The sequence below is a fragment of the Diplotaxodon limnothrissa genome, linkage group LG8 (assembly GCF_057381915.1).
Source record: "Diplotaxodon limnothrissa isolate DT_005_m linkage group LG8, D_limnothrissa_male_GT1.1, whole genome shotgun sequence".
Taxonomy (NCBI): domain Eukaryota; kingdom Metazoa; phylum Chordata; class Actinopteri; order Cichliformes; family Cichlidae; genus Diplotaxodon; species Diplotaxodon limnothrissa.
Genome location: NC_140603.1, coordinates 30,126,578 through 30,141,481, shown reverse-complemented (window position 1 = coordinate 30,141,481; position 14,904 = coordinate 30,126,578). Strand labels below are relative to the sequence as shown.

The 14,904-nt window shown below is 46.6% G+C and overlaps 27 non-coding genes across 27 annotated transcripts; 7 read left to right on the top strand and 20 right to left on the bottom strand.

Moving 5' to 3' along the window:
• Nucleotides 1-146: 146 nt before the first annotated feature.
• trnav-cac (transfer RNA valine (anticodon CAC)) lies at nucleotides 147-219 on the bottom strand. Its single transcript has one exon. It is a non-coding gene; the product is annotated as a tRNA-Val (tRNA).
• Nucleotides 220-833: 614 nt separating this feature from the next.
• On the bottom strand, nucleotides 834-906 carry trnav-aac (transfer RNA valine (anticodon AAC)). Its single transcript has one exon. It is a non-coding gene; the product is annotated as a tRNA-Val (tRNA).
• A 522-nt stretch (nucleotides 907-1,428) lies between these two features.
• Nucleotides 1,429-1,500, bottom strand: trnad-guc (transfer RNA aspartic acid (anticodon GUC)). Its single transcript has one exon. It is a non-coding gene; the product is annotated as a tRNA-Asp (tRNA).
• Nucleotides 1,501-1,651: 151 nt separating this feature from the next.
• On the top strand, nucleotides 1,652-1,723 carry trnaq-cug (transfer RNA glutamine (anticodon CUG)). The gene has a single exon. It is a non-coding gene; the product is annotated as a tRNA-Gln (tRNA).
• Nucleotides 1,724-2,197: 474 nt separating this feature from the next.
• On the bottom strand, nucleotides 2,198-2,270 carry trnav-cac (transfer RNA valine (anticodon CAC)). The gene has a single exon. It is a non-coding gene; the product is annotated as a tRNA-Val (tRNA).
• A 614-nt stretch (nucleotides 2,271-2,884) lies between these two features.
• trnav-aac (transfer RNA valine (anticodon AAC)) lies at nucleotides 2,885-2,957 on the bottom strand. The gene has a single exon. It is a non-coding gene; the product is annotated as a tRNA-Val (tRNA).
• A 522-nt stretch (nucleotides 2,958-3,479) lies between these two features.
• On the bottom strand, nucleotides 3,480-3,551 carry trnad-guc (transfer RNA aspartic acid (anticodon GUC)). Its single transcript has one exon. It is a non-coding gene; the product is annotated as a tRNA-Asp (tRNA).
• A 151-nt stretch (nucleotides 3,552-3,702) lies between these two features.
• Nucleotides 3,703-3,774, top strand: trnaq-cug (transfer RNA glutamine (anticodon CUG)). The gene has a single exon. It is a non-coding gene; the product is annotated as a tRNA-Gln (tRNA).
• A 468-nt stretch (nucleotides 3,775-4,242) lies between these two features.
• Nucleotides 4,243-4,315, bottom strand: trnav-cac (transfer RNA valine (anticodon CAC)). Its single transcript has one exon. It is a non-coding gene; the product is annotated as a tRNA-Val (tRNA).
• A 614-nt stretch (nucleotides 4,316-4,929) lies between these two features.
• trnav-aac (transfer RNA valine (anticodon AAC)) lies at nucleotides 4,930-5,002 on the bottom strand. Its single transcript has one exon. It is a non-coding gene; the product is annotated as a tRNA-Val (tRNA).
• A 745-nt stretch (nucleotides 5,003-5,747) lies between these two features.
• Nucleotides 5,748-5,819, top strand: trnaq-cug (transfer RNA glutamine (anticodon CUG)). The gene has a single exon. It is a non-coding gene; the product is annotated as a tRNA-Gln (tRNA).
• Nucleotides 5,820-6,293: 474 nt separating this feature from the next.
• Nucleotides 6,294-6,366, bottom strand: trnav-cac (transfer RNA valine (anticodon CAC)). The gene has a single exon. It is a non-coding gene; the product is annotated as a tRNA-Val (tRNA).
• A 614-nt stretch (nucleotides 6,367-6,980) lies between these two features.
• Nucleotides 6,981-7,053, bottom strand: trnav-uac (transfer RNA valine (anticodon UAC)). Its single transcript has one exon. It is a non-coding gene; the product is annotated as a tRNA-Val (tRNA).
• Nucleotides 7,054-7,575: 522 nt separating this feature from the next.
• On the bottom strand, nucleotides 7,576-7,647 carry trnad-guc (transfer RNA aspartic acid (anticodon GUC)). The gene has a single exon. It is a non-coding gene; the product is annotated as a tRNA-Asp (tRNA).
• A 151-nt stretch (nucleotides 7,648-7,798) lies between these two features.
• On the top strand, nucleotides 7,799-7,870 carry trnaq-cug (transfer RNA glutamine (anticodon CUG)). Its single transcript has one exon. It is a non-coding gene; the product is annotated as a tRNA-Gln (tRNA).
• Nucleotides 7,871-8,344: 474 nt separating this feature from the next.
• On the bottom strand, nucleotides 8,345-8,417 carry trnav-cac (transfer RNA valine (anticodon CAC)). Its single transcript has one exon. It is a non-coding gene; the product is annotated as a tRNA-Val (tRNA).
• A 605-nt stretch (nucleotides 8,418-9,022) lies between these two features.
• On the bottom strand, nucleotides 9,023-9,095 carry trnav-aac (transfer RNA valine (anticodon AAC)). The gene has a single exon. It is a non-coding gene; the product is annotated as a tRNA-Val (tRNA).
• Nucleotides 9,096-9,840: 745 nt separating this feature from the next.
• Nucleotides 9,841-9,912, top strand: trnaq-cug (transfer RNA glutamine (anticodon CUG)). The gene has a single exon. It is a non-coding gene; the product is annotated as a tRNA-Gln (tRNA).
• Nucleotides 9,913-10,386: 474 nt separating this feature from the next.
• Nucleotides 10,387-10,459, bottom strand: trnav-cac (transfer RNA valine (anticodon CAC)). The gene has a single exon. It is a non-coding gene; the product is annotated as a tRNA-Val (tRNA).
• Nucleotides 10,460-11,073: 614 nt separating this feature from the next.
• Nucleotides 11,074-11,146, bottom strand: trnav-uac (transfer RNA valine (anticodon UAC)). Its single transcript has one exon. It is a non-coding gene; the product is annotated as a tRNA-Val (tRNA).
• A 522-nt stretch (nucleotides 11,147-11,668) lies between these two features.
• trnad-guc (transfer RNA aspartic acid (anticodon GUC)) lies at nucleotides 11,669-11,740 on the bottom strand. The gene has a single exon. It is a non-coding gene; the product is annotated as a tRNA-Asp (tRNA).
• Nucleotides 11,741-11,891: 151 nt separating this feature from the next.
• Nucleotides 11,892-11,963, top strand: trnaq-cug (transfer RNA glutamine (anticodon CUG)). Its single transcript has one exon. It is a non-coding gene; the product is annotated as a tRNA-Gln (tRNA).
• A 474-nt stretch (nucleotides 11,964-12,437) lies between these two features.
• On the bottom strand, nucleotides 12,438-12,510 carry trnav-cac (transfer RNA valine (anticodon CAC)). The gene has a single exon. It is a non-coding gene; the product is annotated as a tRNA-Val (tRNA).
• Nucleotides 12,511-13,124: 614 nt separating this feature from the next.
• Nucleotides 13,125-13,197, bottom strand: trnav-aac (transfer RNA valine (anticodon AAC)). The gene has a single exon. It is a non-coding gene; the product is annotated as a tRNA-Val (tRNA).
• A 522-nt stretch (nucleotides 13,198-13,719) lies between these two features.
• Nucleotides 13,720-13,791, bottom strand: trnad-guc (transfer RNA aspartic acid (anticodon GUC)). The gene has a single exon. It is a non-coding gene; the product is annotated as a tRNA-Asp (tRNA).
• A 151-nt stretch (nucleotides 13,792-13,942) lies between these two features.
• Nucleotides 13,943-14,014, top strand: trnaq-cug (transfer RNA glutamine (anticodon CUG)). Its single transcript has one exon. It is a non-coding gene; the product is annotated as a tRNA-Gln (tRNA).
• Nucleotides 14,015-14,488: 474 nt separating this feature from the next.
• On the bottom strand, nucleotides 14,489-14,561 carry trnav-cac (transfer RNA valine (anticodon CAC)). The gene has a single exon. It is a non-coding gene; the product is annotated as a tRNA-Val (tRNA).
• Between the last annotated feature and the right edge of the window lie 343 nt (nucleotides 14,562-14,904).

The following is a 14,904-nucleotide window of genomic DNA, read 5'->3' as shown; positions in this document are numbered from 1 at the left end:
TTGGCTAGCACACAACCTACAGAAGACAAAACCAAGAGACTTAATTCTCAATAGGGATGCAAGTAAAACAGAGAAAATGCTGGACAAGCAGAGTTGTCTAAAGAGTGAATATCAATTCCCTTGTAACCAAAGAAGGAAAAGACCCATGTTTCCGCCCGGTTTCGGACCGGGGACCTTTCGCGTGTGAGGCGAACGTGATAACCACTACACTACGGAAACCCCGAAAGACAGCTTGTTTGGCTTTCCAATGTGTCTCACTGAGTAATCTCGCACTCTGACAAATTTGGTGACATGTTCCTATCATGGCCTTGAAGTAAAAGGAGCCATGGAGAAGAGACAGACGCACTCTAGCAAGGAGTCTGAACTGTAGTCTCCATGTTAGGCTCACTTAAACTTTGGACATTTAGGAGTTCACTAAAGCAAGCACAGCTCAACATATGCTGCCCTAAGAACCCCAGAACCTCTGGCAGCAGAACTGTTGCCTAAAGCGCCCATTTGTTTCATTGCCTTGGGCATTGGCTGAAAATAGGCCCAAGTCCTGTGCAGGCCACCTAGAGCCAGTCATTTCCAAGAGCTTAGTCTGTGCCTCCATCTTCAGGAAATATAGCGACTGGAGATTTGTTGATTTGTGTGAAGTCTGTGGAGTTTGCAGAAATTTGGGCCATAGACAACTCTTTAGCAAGACGAGCATCCAAAGGTTACAGATGTCAGAGACCTGAACCAGATTTGAGTACTTTCTCTTGTCTGTGTCCCAAACAGCAGTAGAACCCCACAAGTTCAAGCAGTGCCTGCAGTCAGACACTTTTATATCAGGACGCATAAGCAAAGACGCATGCTTCCGCCCGGTTTCGGACCGGGGACCTTTCGCGTGTTAGGCGAACGTGATAACCACTACACTACGGAAACTGAGCTTGCGTACCCCGTAGTAATTAAAGGAGCATTTCAATGCTTTCTTACATTTGTGGACTTTTATGACAGATCATGTAGGACTATTGAGAAGGAGGGAACTCCCATTTGTGTCATTCTTCAAGCACTCCCCCACTTATGGCTGTATTGACAATGCAAATTGTGATCTCAAGATTGCATCTCTTGTCATGGGAGCTGATCTTCTGGTTGACAAGCTCTTTGATGTCCTTTGTTTGGCTAGCACACAATCTACAGAAGACAAGACCAAGAAACTTATTTGTCAGTAGGGACGCACGTAAAACAGAGAAAATGCTGCACAAGCAGTGTTCTCTTGGACTAGCATCTCTTCTGATGGGAGCTCTTTCTGAGAAGACCTTTTCGACTTGTGAGCGCACAGGTGGAATTCATGTTTCTTCAAGCCCATTATAGGACTAGATTATTAGATTGACTAGGATCTGGTGTGCGATTAAGGTGTGTGTGGTCATTGCAGGTAAAAGGCAGAACAGAGAAGGAAACTGCTCACTCCCCGTCGGGGAATCGAACCCCGGGCTTCCGCGTGACAGGCGGAGATACTGTCCACTATACTAACGAGGACCTCTGACGCACTGCAATGGTCACGTCAAGCTGCGATTCGCAGCAGGTATGACAGGTAAAATTTGGCTGGCCGTGTAGAAATCCCCATCGGTTTACCAGGAACTACACTTTTATGCCTGTTTGACACAGATCTTTTGTGTGCTTCAGGCAGGGTTCCATGGTGTAATGGTTAGCACTCTGGACCCTGAATCCAGCGATCTGAGTTCAAGTCTCAGTGGAACCTCATTTGGCTTTCTAGCACTTTGCTCCACAGGTACATTAGCATTAGCACACGCTAGCATAAGAATCTAGTCAGTTGAAGAGCAAGTTAGTGGCCCAGTCAGTTCCACTCCTCTTGTGTTGGCTGATCTCATCTGCACATGGTCTTCATGCTGCACCAAACCTCGCTCATGCTCTTCTGCTGCACTTTCCACTTCAGCTTCCTGCTGTATCGTTCATTAGCCACCTTGACTCAAGTCAACTTTTCCTCTTGCACTCTTCCCACTTCCAATCCCTTTGCCACCTCTGAAGGCCCCGATCTTCTTCTTGACAAGCTCTTTGATGTCCTTTGTTTGGCTAGCACACAACCTACAGAAGACAAAACCAAGAGACTTAATTCTCAATAGGGATGCAAGTAAAACAGAGAAAATGCTGGACAAGCAGAGTTGTCTAAAGAGTGAATATCAATTCCCTTGTAACCAAAGAAGGAAAAGACCCATGTTTCCGCCCGGTTTCGGACCGGGGACCTTTCGCGTGTGAGGCGAACGTGATAACCACTACACTACGGAAACCCCGAAAGACAGCTTGTTTGGCTTTCCAATGTGTCTCACTGAGTAATCTCGCACTCTGACAAATTTGGTGACATGTTCCTATCATGGCCTTGAAGTAAAAGGAGCCATGGAGAAGAGACAGACGCACTCTAGCAAGGAGTCTGAACTGTAGTCTCCATGTTAGGCTCACTTAAACTTTGGACATTTAGGAGTTCACTAAAGCAAGCACAGCTCAACATATGCTGCCCTAAGAACCCCAGAACCTCTGGCAGCAGAACTGTTGCCTAAAGCACCCATTTGTTTCATTGCCTTGGGCATTGGCTGAAAATAGGCCCAAGTCCTGTGCAGGCCACCTAGAGCCAGTCATTTCCAAGAGCTTAGTCTGTGCCTCCATCTTCAGGAAATATAGCGACTGGAGATTTGTTGATTTGTGTGAAGTCTGTGGAGTTTGCAGAAATTTGGGCCATAGACAACTCTTTAGCAAGACGAGCATCCAAAGGTTACAGATGTCAGAGACCTGAACCAGATTTGAGTACTTTCTCTTGTCTGTGTCCCAAACAGCAGTAGAACCCCACAAGTTCAAGCAGTGCCTGCAGTCAGACACTTTTATATCAGGACGCATAAGCAAAGACGCATGCTTCCGCCCGGTTTCGGACCGGGGACCTTTCGCGTGTTAGGCAAACGTGATAACCACTACACTACGGAAACTGAGCTTGCGTACCCCGTAGTAATTAAAGGAGCATTTCAATGCTTTCTTACATTTGTGGACTTTTATGACAGATCATGTAGGACTATTGAGAAGGAGGGAACTCCCATTTGTGTCATTCTTCAAGCACTCCCCCACTTATGGCTGTATTGACAATGCAAATTGTGATCTCAAGATTGCATCTCTTGTCATGGGAGCTGATCTTCTGGTTGACAAGCTCTTTGATGTCCTTTGTTTGGCTAGCACACAATCTACAGAAGACAAGACCAAGAAACTTATTTGTCAGTAGGGACGCACGTAAAACAGAGAAAATGCTGCACAAGCAGTGTTCTCTTGGACTAGCATCTCTTCTGATGGGAGCTCTTTCTGAGAAGACCTTTTCGACTTGTGAGCGCACAGGTGGAATTCATGTTTCTTCAAGCCCATTATAGGACTAGATTATTAGATTGACTAGGATCTGGTGTGCGATTAAGGTGTGTGTGGTCATTGCAGGTAAAAGGAAGAACAGAGAAGGAAACTGCTCACTCCCCGTCGGGGAATCGAACCCCGGTCTTCCGCGTGACAGGCGGAGATACTGTCCACTATACTAACGAGGACCTCTGAAGCACTGCAATGGTCACGTCAAGCTGCGATTCGCAGCAGGTATGACAGGTAAAATTTGGCTGGCCGTGTAGAAATCCCCATCGGTTTACCAGGAACTACACTTTTATGCCTGTTTGACACAGATCTTTTGTGTGCTTCAGGCAGGGTTCCATGGTGTAATGGTTAGCACTCTGGACTCTGAATCCAGCGATCTGAGTTCAAGTCTCAGTGGAACCTCATTTGGCTTTCTAGCACTTTGCTCCACAGGTGCATTAGCACACGCTAGCATAAGAATCTAGTCAGTTGAAGAGCAAGTTAGTGGCCCAGTCAGTTCCACTCCTCTTGTGTTGGCTGATCTCATCTGCACATGGTCTTCATGCTGCACCAAACCTCGCTCATGCTCTTCTGCTGCACTTTCCACTTCAGCTTCCTGCTGTATCGTTCATTAGCCACCTTGACTCAAGTCAACTTTTCCTCTTGCACTCTTCCCACTTCCAATCCCTTTGCCACCTCTGAAGGCCCCGATCTTCTTCTTGACAAGCTCTTTGATGTCCTTTGTTTGGCTAGCACACAACCTACAGAAGACAAAACCAAGAGACTTAATTCTCAATAGGGATGCAAGTAAAACAGAGAAAATGCTGGACAAGCAGAGTTGTCTAAAGAGTGAATATCAATTCCCTTGTAACCAAAGAAGGAAAAGACCCATGTTTCCGCCCGGTTTCGGACCGGGGACCTTTCGCGTGTGAGGCGAACGTGATAACCACTACACTACGGAAACCCCGAAAGACAGCTTGTTTGGCTTTCCAATGTGTCTCACTGAGTAATCTCGCACTCTGACAAATTTGGTGACATGTTCCTATCATGGCCTTGAAGTAAAAGGAGCCATGGAGAAGAGACAGACGCACTCTAGCAAGGAGTCTGAACTGTAGTCTCCATGTTAGGCTCACTTAAACTTTGGACATTTAGGAGTTCACTAAAGCAAGCACAGCTCAACATATGCTGCCCTAAGAACCCCAGAACCTCTGGCAGCAGAACTGTTGCCTAAAGCGCCCATTTGTTTCATTGCCTTGGGCATTGGCTGAAAATAGGCCCAAGTCCTGTGCAGGCCACCTAGAGCCAGTCATTTCCAAGAGCTTAGTCTGTGCCTCCATCTTCAGGAAATATAGCGACTGGAGATTTGTTGATTTGTGTGAAGTCTGTGGAGTTTGCAGAAATTTGGGCCATAGACAACTCTTTAGCAAGACGAGCATCCAAAGGTTACAGATGTCAGAGACCTGAACCAGATTTGAGTACTTTCTCTTGTCTGTGTCCCAAACAGCAGTAGAACCCCACAAGTTCAAGCAGTGCCTGCAGTCAGACACTTTTATATCAGGACGCATAAGCAAAGACGCATGCTTCCGCCCGGTTTCGGACCGGGGACCTTTCGCGTGTTAGGCGAACGTGATAACCACTACACTACGGAAACTGAGCTTGCGTACCCCGTAGTAATTAAAGGAGCATTTCAATGCTTTCTTACATTTGTGGACTTTTATGACAGATCATGTAGGACTATTGAGAAGGAGGGAACTCCCATTTGTGTCATTCTTCAAGCACTCCCCCACTTATGGCTGTATTGACAATGCAAATTGTGATCTCAAGATTGCATCTCTTGTCATGGGAGCTGATCTTCTGGTTGACAAGCTCTTTGATGTCCTTTGTTTGGCTAGCACACAATCTACAGAAGACAAGACCAAGAAACTTATTTGTCAGTAGGGACGCACGTAAAACAGAGAAAATGCTGCACAAGCAGTGTTCTCTTGGACTAGCATCTCTTCTGATGGGAGCTCTTTCTGAGAAGACCTTTTCGACTTGTGAGCGCACAGGTGGAATTCATGTTTCTTCAAGCCCATTATAGGACTAGATTATTAGATTGACTAGGATCTGGTGTGCGATTAAGGTGTGTGTGGTCATTGCAGGTAAAAGGCAGAACAGAGAAGGAAACTGCTCACTCCCCGTCGGGGAATCGAACCCCAGTCTTCCGCGTGACAGGCGGAGATACTGTCCACTATACTAACGAGAACCTCTGAAGCACTTCAATGGTCACGTCAAGCTGCGATTCGCAGCAGGTATGACAGGTAAAATTTGGCTGGCCGTGTAGAAATCCCCATCGGTTTACCAGGAACTACACTTTTATGCCTGTTTGACACAGATCTTTTGTGTGCTTCAGGCAGGGTTCCATGGTGTAATGGTTAGCACTCTGGACCCTGAATCCAGCGATCTGAGTTCAAGTCTCAGTGGAACCTCATTTGGCTTTCTAGCACTTTGCTCCACAGGTACATTAGCATTAGCACACGCTAGCATAAGAATCTAGTCAGTTGAAGAGCAAGTTAGTGGCCCAGTCAGTTCCACTCCTCTTGTGTTGGCTGATCTCATCTGCACATGGTCTTCATGCTGCACCAAACCTCGCTCATGCTCTTCTGCTGCACTTTCCACTTCAGCTTCCTGCTGTATCGTTCATTAGCCACCTTGACTCAAGTCAACTTTTCCTCTTGCACTCTTCCCACTTCCAATCCCTTTGCCACCTCTGAAGGCCCCGATCTTCTTCTTGACAAGCTCTTTGATGTCCTTTGTTTGGCTAGCACACAACCTACAGAAGACAAAACCAAGAGACTTAATTCTCAATAGGGATGCAAGTAAAACAGAGAAAATGCTGGACAAGCAGAGTTGTCTAAAGAGTGAATATCAATTCCCTTGTAACCAAAGAAGGAAAAGACCCATGTTTCCGCCCGGTTTCGGACCGGGGACCTTTCGCGTGTGAGGCGAACGTGATAACCACTACACTACGGAAACCCCGAAAGACAGCTTGTTTGGCTTTCCAATGTGTCTCACTGAGTAATCTCGCACTCTGACAAATTTGGTGACATGTTCCTATCATGGCCTTGAAGTAAAAGGAGCCATGGAGAAGAGACAGACGCACTCTAGCAAGGAGTCTGAACTGTAGTCTCCATGTTAGGCTCACTTAAACTTTGGACATTTAGGAGTTCACTAAAGCAAGCACAGCTCAACATATGCTGCCCTAAGAACCCCAGAACCTCTGGCAGCAGAACTGTTGCCTAAAGCGCCCATTTGTTTCATTGCCTTGGGCATTGGCTGAAAATAGGCCCAAGTCCTGTGCAGGCCACCTAGAGCCAGTCATTTCCAAGAGCTTAGTCTGTGCCTCCATCTTCAGGAAATATAGCGACTGGAGATTTGTTGATTTGTGTGAAGTCTGTGGAGTTTGCAGAAATTTGGGCCATAGACAACTCTTTAGCAAGACGAGCATCCAAAGGTTACAGATGTCAGAGACCTGAACCAGATTTGAGTACTTTCTCTTGTCTGTGTCCCAAACAGCAGTAGAACCCCACAAGTTCAAGCAGTGCCTGCAGTCAGACACTTTTATATCAGGACGCATAAGCAAAGACGCATGCTTCCGCCCGGTTTCGGACCGGGGACCTTTCGCGTGTAAGGCGAACGTGATAACCACTACACTACGGAAACTGAGCTTGCGTACCCCGTAGTAATTAAAGGAGCATTTCAATGCTTTCTTACATTTGTGGACTTTTATGACAGATCATGTAGGACTATTGAGAAGGAGGGAACTCCCATTTGTGTCATTCTTCAAGCACTCCCCCACTTATGGCTGTATTGACAATGCAAATTGTGATCTCAAGATTGCATCTCTTGTCATGGGAGCTGATCTTCTGGTTGACAAGCTCTTTGATGTCCTTTGTTTGGCTAGCACACAATCTACAGAAGACAAGACCAAGAAACTTATTTGTCAGTAGGGACGCACGTAAAACAGAGAAAATGCTGCACAAGCAGTGTTCTCTTGGACTAGCATCTCTTCTGATGGGAGCTCTTTCTGAGAAGACCTTTTCGACTTGTGAGCGCACAGGTGGAATTCATGTTTCTTCAAGCCCATTATAGGACTAGATTATTAGATTGACTAGGCTCTGGTGTGCGATTAAGGTGTGTGTGGTCATTGCAGGTAAAAGGCAGAACAGAGAAGGAAACTGCTCACTCCCCGTCGGGGAATCGAACCCCGGTCTTCCGCGTGACAGGCGGAGATACTGTCCACTATACTAACGAGGACCTCTGAAGCACTGCAATGGTCACGTCAAGCTGCGATTCGCAGCAGGTATGACAGGTAAAATTTGGCTGGCCGTGTAGAAATCCCCATCGGTTTACCAGGAACTACACTTTTATGCCTGTTTGACACAGATCTTTTGTGTGCTTCAGGCAGGGTTCCATGGTGTAATGGTTAGCACTCTGGACCCTGAATCCAGCGATCTGAGTTCAAGTCTCAGTGGAACCTCATTTGGCTTTCTAGCACTTTGCTCCACAGGTACATTAGCATTAGCACACGCTAGCATAAGAATCTAGTCAGTTGAAGAGCAAGTTAGTGGCCCAGTCAGTTCCACTCCTCTTGTGTTGGCTGATCTCATCTGCACATGGTCTTCATGCTGCACCAAACCTCGCTCATGCTCTTCTGCTGCACTTTCCACTTCAGCTTCCTGCTGTATCGTTCATTAGCCACCTTGACTCAAGTCAACTTTTCCTCTTGCACTCTTCCCACTTCCAATCCCTTTGCCACCTCTGAAGGCCCCGATCTTCTTCTTGACAAGCTCTTTGATGTCCTTTGTTTGGCTAGCACACAACCTACAGAAGACAAAACCAAGAGACTTAATTCTCAATAGGGATGCAAGTAAAACAGAGAAAATGCTGGACAAGCAGAGTTGTCTAAAGAGTGAATATCAATTCCCTTGTAACCAAAGAAGGAAAAGACCCATGTTTCCGCCCGGTTTCGGACCGGGGACCTTTCGCGTGTGAGGCGAACGTGATAACCACTACACTACGGAAACCCCGAAAGACAGCTTGTTTGGCTTTCCAATGTGTCTCACTGAGTAATCTCGCACTCTGACAAATTTGGTGACATGTTCCTATCATGGCCTTGAAGTAAAAGGAGCCATGGAGAAGAGACAGACGCACTCTAGCAAGGAGTCTGAACTGTAGTCTCCATGTTAGGCTCACTTAAACTTTGGACATTTAGGAGTTCACTAAAGCAAGCACAGCTCAACATATGCTGCCCTAAGAACCCCAGAACCTCTGGCAGCAGAACTGTTGCCTAAAGCGCCCATTTGTTTCATTGCCTTGGGCATTGGCTGAAAATAGGCCCAAGTCCTGTGCAGGCCACCTAGAGCCAGTCATTTCCAAGAGCTTAGTCTGTGCCTCCATCTTCAGGAAATATAGCGACTGGAGATTTGTTGATTTGTGTGAAGTTTGCAGAAATTTGGGCCATAGACAACTCTTTAGCAAGACGAGCATCCAAAGGTTACAGATGTCAGAGACCTGAACCAGATTTGAGTACTTTCTCTTGTCTGTGTCCCAAACAGCAGTAGAACCCCACAAGTTCAAGCAGTGCCTGCAGTCAGACACTTTTATATCAGGACGCATAAGCAAAGACGCATGCTTCCGCCCGGTTTCGGACCGGGGACCTTTCGCGTGTTAGGCGAACGTGATGACCACTACACTACGGAAACTGAGCTTGCGTACCCCGTAGTAATTAAAGGAGCATTTCAATGCTTTCTTACATTTGTGGACTTTTATGACAGATCATGTAGGACTATTGAGAAGGAGGGAACTCCCATTTGTGTCATTCTTCAAGCACTCCCCCACTTATGGCTGTATTGACAATGCAAATTGTGATCTCAAGATTGCATCTCTTGTCATGGGAGCTGATCTTCTGGTTGACAAGCTCTTTGATGTCCTTTGTTTGGCTAGCACACAATCTACAGAAGACAAGACCAAGAAACTTATTTGTCAGTAGGGACGCACGTAAAACAGAGAAAATGCTGCACAAGCAGTGTTCTCTTGGACTAGCATCTCTTCTGATGGGAGCTCTTTCTGAGAAGACCTTTTCGACTTGTGAGCGCACAGGTGGAATTCATGTTTCTTCAAGCCCATTATAGGACTAGATTATTAGATTGACTAGGATCTGGTGTGCGATTAAGGTGTGTGTGGTCATTGCAGGTAAAAGGCAGAACAGAGAAGGAAACTGCTCACTCCCCGTCGGGGAATCGAACCCCAGTCTTCCGCGTGACAGGCGGAGATACTGTCCACTATACTAACGAGAACCTCTGAAGCACTTCAATGGTCACGTCAAGCTGCGATTCGCAGCAGGTATGACAGGTAAAATTTGGCTGGCCGTGTAGAAATCCCCATCGGTTTACCAGGAACTACACTTTTATGCCTGTTTGACACAGATCTTTTGTGTGCTTCAGGCAGGGTTCCATGGTGTAATGGTTAGCACTCTGGACCCTGAATCCAGCGATCTGAGTTCAAGTCTCAGTGGAACCTCATTTGGCTTTCTAGCACTTTGCTCCACAGGTACATTAGCATTAGCACACGCTAGCATAAGAATCTAGTCAGTTGAAGAGCAAGTTAGTGGCCCAGTCAGTTCCACTCCTCTTGTGTTGGCTGATCTCATCTGCACATGGTCTTCATGCTGCACCAAACCTCGCTCATGCTCTTCTGCTGCACTTTCCACTTCAGCTTCCTGCTGTATCGTTCATTAGCCACCTTGACTCAAGTCAACTTTTCCTCTTGCACTCTTCCCACTTCCAATCCCTTTGCCACCTCTGAAGGCCCCGATCTTCTTCTTGACAAGCTCTTTGATGTCCTTTGTTTGGCTAGCACACAACCTACAGAAGACAAAACCAAGAGACTTAATTCTCAATAGGGATGCAAGTAAAACAGAGAAAATGCTGGACAAGCAGAGTTGTCTAAAGAGTGAATATCAATTCCCTTGTAACCAAAGAAGGAAAAGACCCATGTTTCCGCCCGGTTTCGGACCGGGGACCTTTCGCGTGTGAGGCGAACGTGATAACCACTACACTACGGAAACCCCGAAAGACAGCTTGTTTGGCTTTCCAATGTGTCTCACTGAGTAATCTCGCACTCTGACAAATTTGGTGACATGTTCCTATCATGGCCTTGAAGTAAAAGGAGCCATGGAGAAGAGACAGACGCACTCTAGCAAGGAGTCTGAACTGTAGTCTCCATGTTAGGCTCACTTAAACTTTGGACATTTAGGAGTTCACTAAAGCAAGCACAGCTCAACATATGCTGCCCTAAGAACCCCAGAACCTCTGGCAGCAGAACTGTTGCCTAAAGCGCCCATTTGTTTCATTGCCTTGGGCATTGGCTGAAAATAGGCCCAAGTCCTGTGCAGGCCACCTAGAGCCAGTCATTTCCAAGAGCTTAGTCTGTGCCTCCATCTTCAGGAAATATAGCGACTGGAGATTTGTTGATTTGTGTGAAGTCTGTGGAGTTTGCAGAAATTTGGGCCATAGACAACTCTTTAGCAAGACGAGCATCCAAAGGTTACAGATGTCAGAGACCTGAACCAGATTTGAGTACTTTCTCTTGTCTGTGTCCCAAACAGCAGTAGAACCCCACAAGTTCAAGCAGTGCCTGCAGTCAGACACTTTTATATCAGGACGCATAAGCAAAGACGCATGCTTCCGCCCGGTTTCGGACCGGGGACCTTTCGCGTGTAAGGCGAACGTGATAACCACTACACTACGGAAACTGAGCTTGCGTACCCCGTAGTAATTAAAGGAGCATTTCAATGCTTTCTTACATTTGTGGACTTTTATGACAGATCATGTAGGACTATTGAGAAGGAGGGAACTCCCATTTGTGTCATTCTTCAAGCACTCCCCCACTTATGGCTGTATTGACAATGCAAATTGTGATCTCAAGATTGCATCTCTTGTCATGGGAGCTGATCTTCTGGTTGACAAGCTCTTTGATGTCCTTTGTTTGGCTAGCACACAATCTACAGAAGACAAGACCAAGAAACTTATTTGTCAGTAGGGACGCACGTAAAACAGAGAAAATGCTGCACAAGCAGTGTTCTCTTGGACTAGCATCTCTTCTGATGGGAGCTCTTTCTGAGAAGACCTTTTCGACTTGTGAGCGCACAGGTGGAATTCATGTTTCTTCAAGCCCATTATAGGACTAGATTATTAGATTGACTAGGCTCTGGTGTGCGATTAAGGTGTGTGTGGTCATTGCAGGTAAAAGGCAGAACAGAGAAGGAAACTGCTCACTCCCCGTCGGGGAATCGAACCCCGGTCTTCCGCGTGACAGGCGGAGATACTGTCCACTATACTAACGAGGACCTCTGAAGCACTGCAATGGTCACGTCAAGCTGCGATTCGCAGCAGGTATGACAGGTAAAATTTGGCTGGCCGTGTAGAAATCCCCATCGGTTTACCAGGAACTACACTTTTATGCCTGTTTGACACAGATCTTTTGTGTGCTTCAGGCAGGGTTCCATGGTGTAATGGTTAGCACTCTGGACTCTGAATCCAGCGATCTGAGTTCAAGTCTCAGTGGAACCTCATTTGGCTTTCTAGCACTTTGCTCCACAGGTACATTAGCATTAGCACACGCTAGCATAAGAATCTAGTCAGTTGAAGAGCAAGTTAGTGGCCCAGTCAGTTCCACTCCTCTTGTGTTGGCTGATCTCATCTGCACATGGTCTTCATGCTGCACCAAACCTCGCTCATGCTCTTCTGCTGCACTTTCCACTTCAGCTTCCTGCTGTATCGTTCATTAGCCACCTTGACTCAAGTCAACTTTTCCTCTTGCACTCTTCCCACTTCCAATCCCTTTGCCACCTCTGAAGGCCCCGATCTTCTTCTTGACAAGCTCTTTGATGTCCTTTGTTTGGCTAGCACACAACCTACAGAAGACAAAACCAAGAGACTTAATTCTCAATAGGGATGCAAGTAAAACAGAGAAAATGCTGGACAAGCAGAGTTGTCTAAAGAGTGAATATCAATTCCCTTGTAACCAAAGAAGGAAAAGACCCATGTTTCCGCCCGGTTTCGGACCGGGGACCTTTCGCGTGTGAGGCGAACGTGATAACCACTACACTACGGAAACCCCGAAAGACAGCTTGTTTGGCTTTCCAATGTGTCTCACTGAGTAATCTCGCACTCTGACAAATTTGGTGACATGTTCCTATCATGGCCTTGAAGTAAAAGGAGCCATGGAGAAGAGACAGACGCACTCTAGCAAGGAGTCTGAACTGTAGTCTCCATGTTAGGCTCACTTAAACTTTGGACATTTAGGAGTTCACTAAAGCAAGCACAGCTCAACATATGCTGCCCTAAGAACCCCAGAACCTCTGGCAGCAGAACTGTTGCCTAAAGCGCCCATTTGTTTCATTGCCTTGGGCATTGGCTGAAAATAGGCCCAAGTCCTGTGCAGGCCACCTAGAGCCAGTCATTTCCAAGAGCTTAGTCTGTGCCTCCATCTTCAGGAAATATAGCGACTGGAGATTTGTTGATTTGTGTGAAGTCTGTGGAGTTTGCAGAAATTTGGGCCATAGACAACTCTTTAGCAAGACGAGCATCCAAAGGTTACAGATGTCAGAGACCTGAACCAGATTTGAGTACTTTCTCTTGTCTGTGTCCCAAACAGCAGTAGAACCCCACAAGTTCAAGCAGTGCCTGCAGTCAGACACTTTTATATCAGGACGCATAAGCAAAGACGCATGCTTCCGCCCGGTTTCGGACCGGGGACCTTTCGCGTGTTAGGCGAACGTGATAACCACTACACTACGGAAACTGAGCTTGCGTACCCCGTAGTAATTAAAGGAGCATTTCAATGCTTTCTTACATTTGTGGACTTTTATGACAGATCATGTAGGACTATTGAGAAGGAGGGAACTCCCATTTGTGTCATTCTTCAAGCACTCCCCCACTTATGGCTGTATTGACAATGCAAATTGTGATCTCAAGATTGCATCTCTTGTCATGGGAGCTGATCTTCTGGTTGACAAGCTCTTTGATGTCCTTTGTTTGGCTAGCACACAATCTACAGAAGACAAGACCAAGAAACTTATTTGTCAGTAGGGACGCACGTAAAACAGAGAAAATGCTGCACAAGCAGTGTTCTCTTGGACTAGCATCTCTTCTGATGGGAGCTCTTTCTGAGAAGACCTTTTCGACTTGTGAGCGCACAGGTGGAATTCATGTTTCTTCAAGCCCATTATAGGACTAGATTATTAGATTGACTAGGATCTGGTGTGCGATTAAGGTGTGTGTGGTCATTGCAGGTAAAAGGCAGAACAGAGAAGGAAACTGCTCACTCCCCGTCGGGGAATCGAACCCTGGTCTTCCGCGTGACAGGCGGAGATACTGTCCACTATACTAACGAGGACCTCTGATGCACTGCAATGGTCACGTCAAGCTGCGATTCGCAGCAGGTATGACAGGTAAAATTTGGCTGGCCGTGTAGAAATCCCCATCGGTTTACCAGGAACTACACTTTTATGCCTGTTTGACACAGATCTTTTGTGTGCTTCAGGCAGGGTTCCATGGTGTAATGGTTAGCACTCTGGACTCTGAATCCAGCGATCTGAGTTCAAGTCTCAGTGGAACCTCATTTGGCTTTCTAGCACTTTGCTCCACAGGTACATTAGCATTAGCACACGCTAGCATAAGAATCTAGTCAGTTGAAGAGCAAGTTAGTGGCCCAGTCAGTTCCACTCCTCTTGTGTTGGCTGATCTCATCTGCACATGGTCTTCATGCTGCACCAAACCTCGCTCATGCTCTTCTGCTGCACTTTCCACTTCAGCTTCCTGCTGTATCGTTCATTAGCCACCTTGACTCAAGTCAACTTTTCCTCTTGCACTCTTCCCACTTCCAATCCCTTTGCCACCTCTGAAGGCCCCGATCTTCTTCTTGACAAGCTCTTTGATGTCCTTTGTTTGGCTAGCACACAACCTACAGAAGACAAAACCAAGAGACTTAATTCTCAATAGGGATGCAAGTAAAACAGAGAAAATGCTGGACAAGCAGAGTTGTCTAAAGAGTGAATATCAATTCCCTTGTAACCAAAGAAGGAAAAGACCCATGTTTCCGCCCGGTTTCGGACCGGGGACCTTTCGCGTGTGAGGCGAACGTGATAACCACTACACTACGGAAACCCCGAAAGACAGCTTGTTTGGCTTTCCAATGTGTCTCACTGAGTAATCTCGCACTCTGACAAATTTGGTGACATGTTCCTATCATGGCCTTGAAGTAAAAGGAGCCATGGAGAAGAGACAGACGCACTCTAGCAAGGAGTCTGAACTGTAGTCTCCATGTTAGGCTCACTTAAACTTTGGACATTTAGGAGTTCACTAAAGCAAGCACAGCTCAACATATGCTGCCCTAAGAACCCCAGAACCTCTGGCAGCAGAACTGTTGCCTAAAGCGCCCATTTGTTTCATTGCCTTGGGCATTGGCTGAAAATAGGCCCAAGTCCTGTGCAGGCCACCTAGAGCCAGT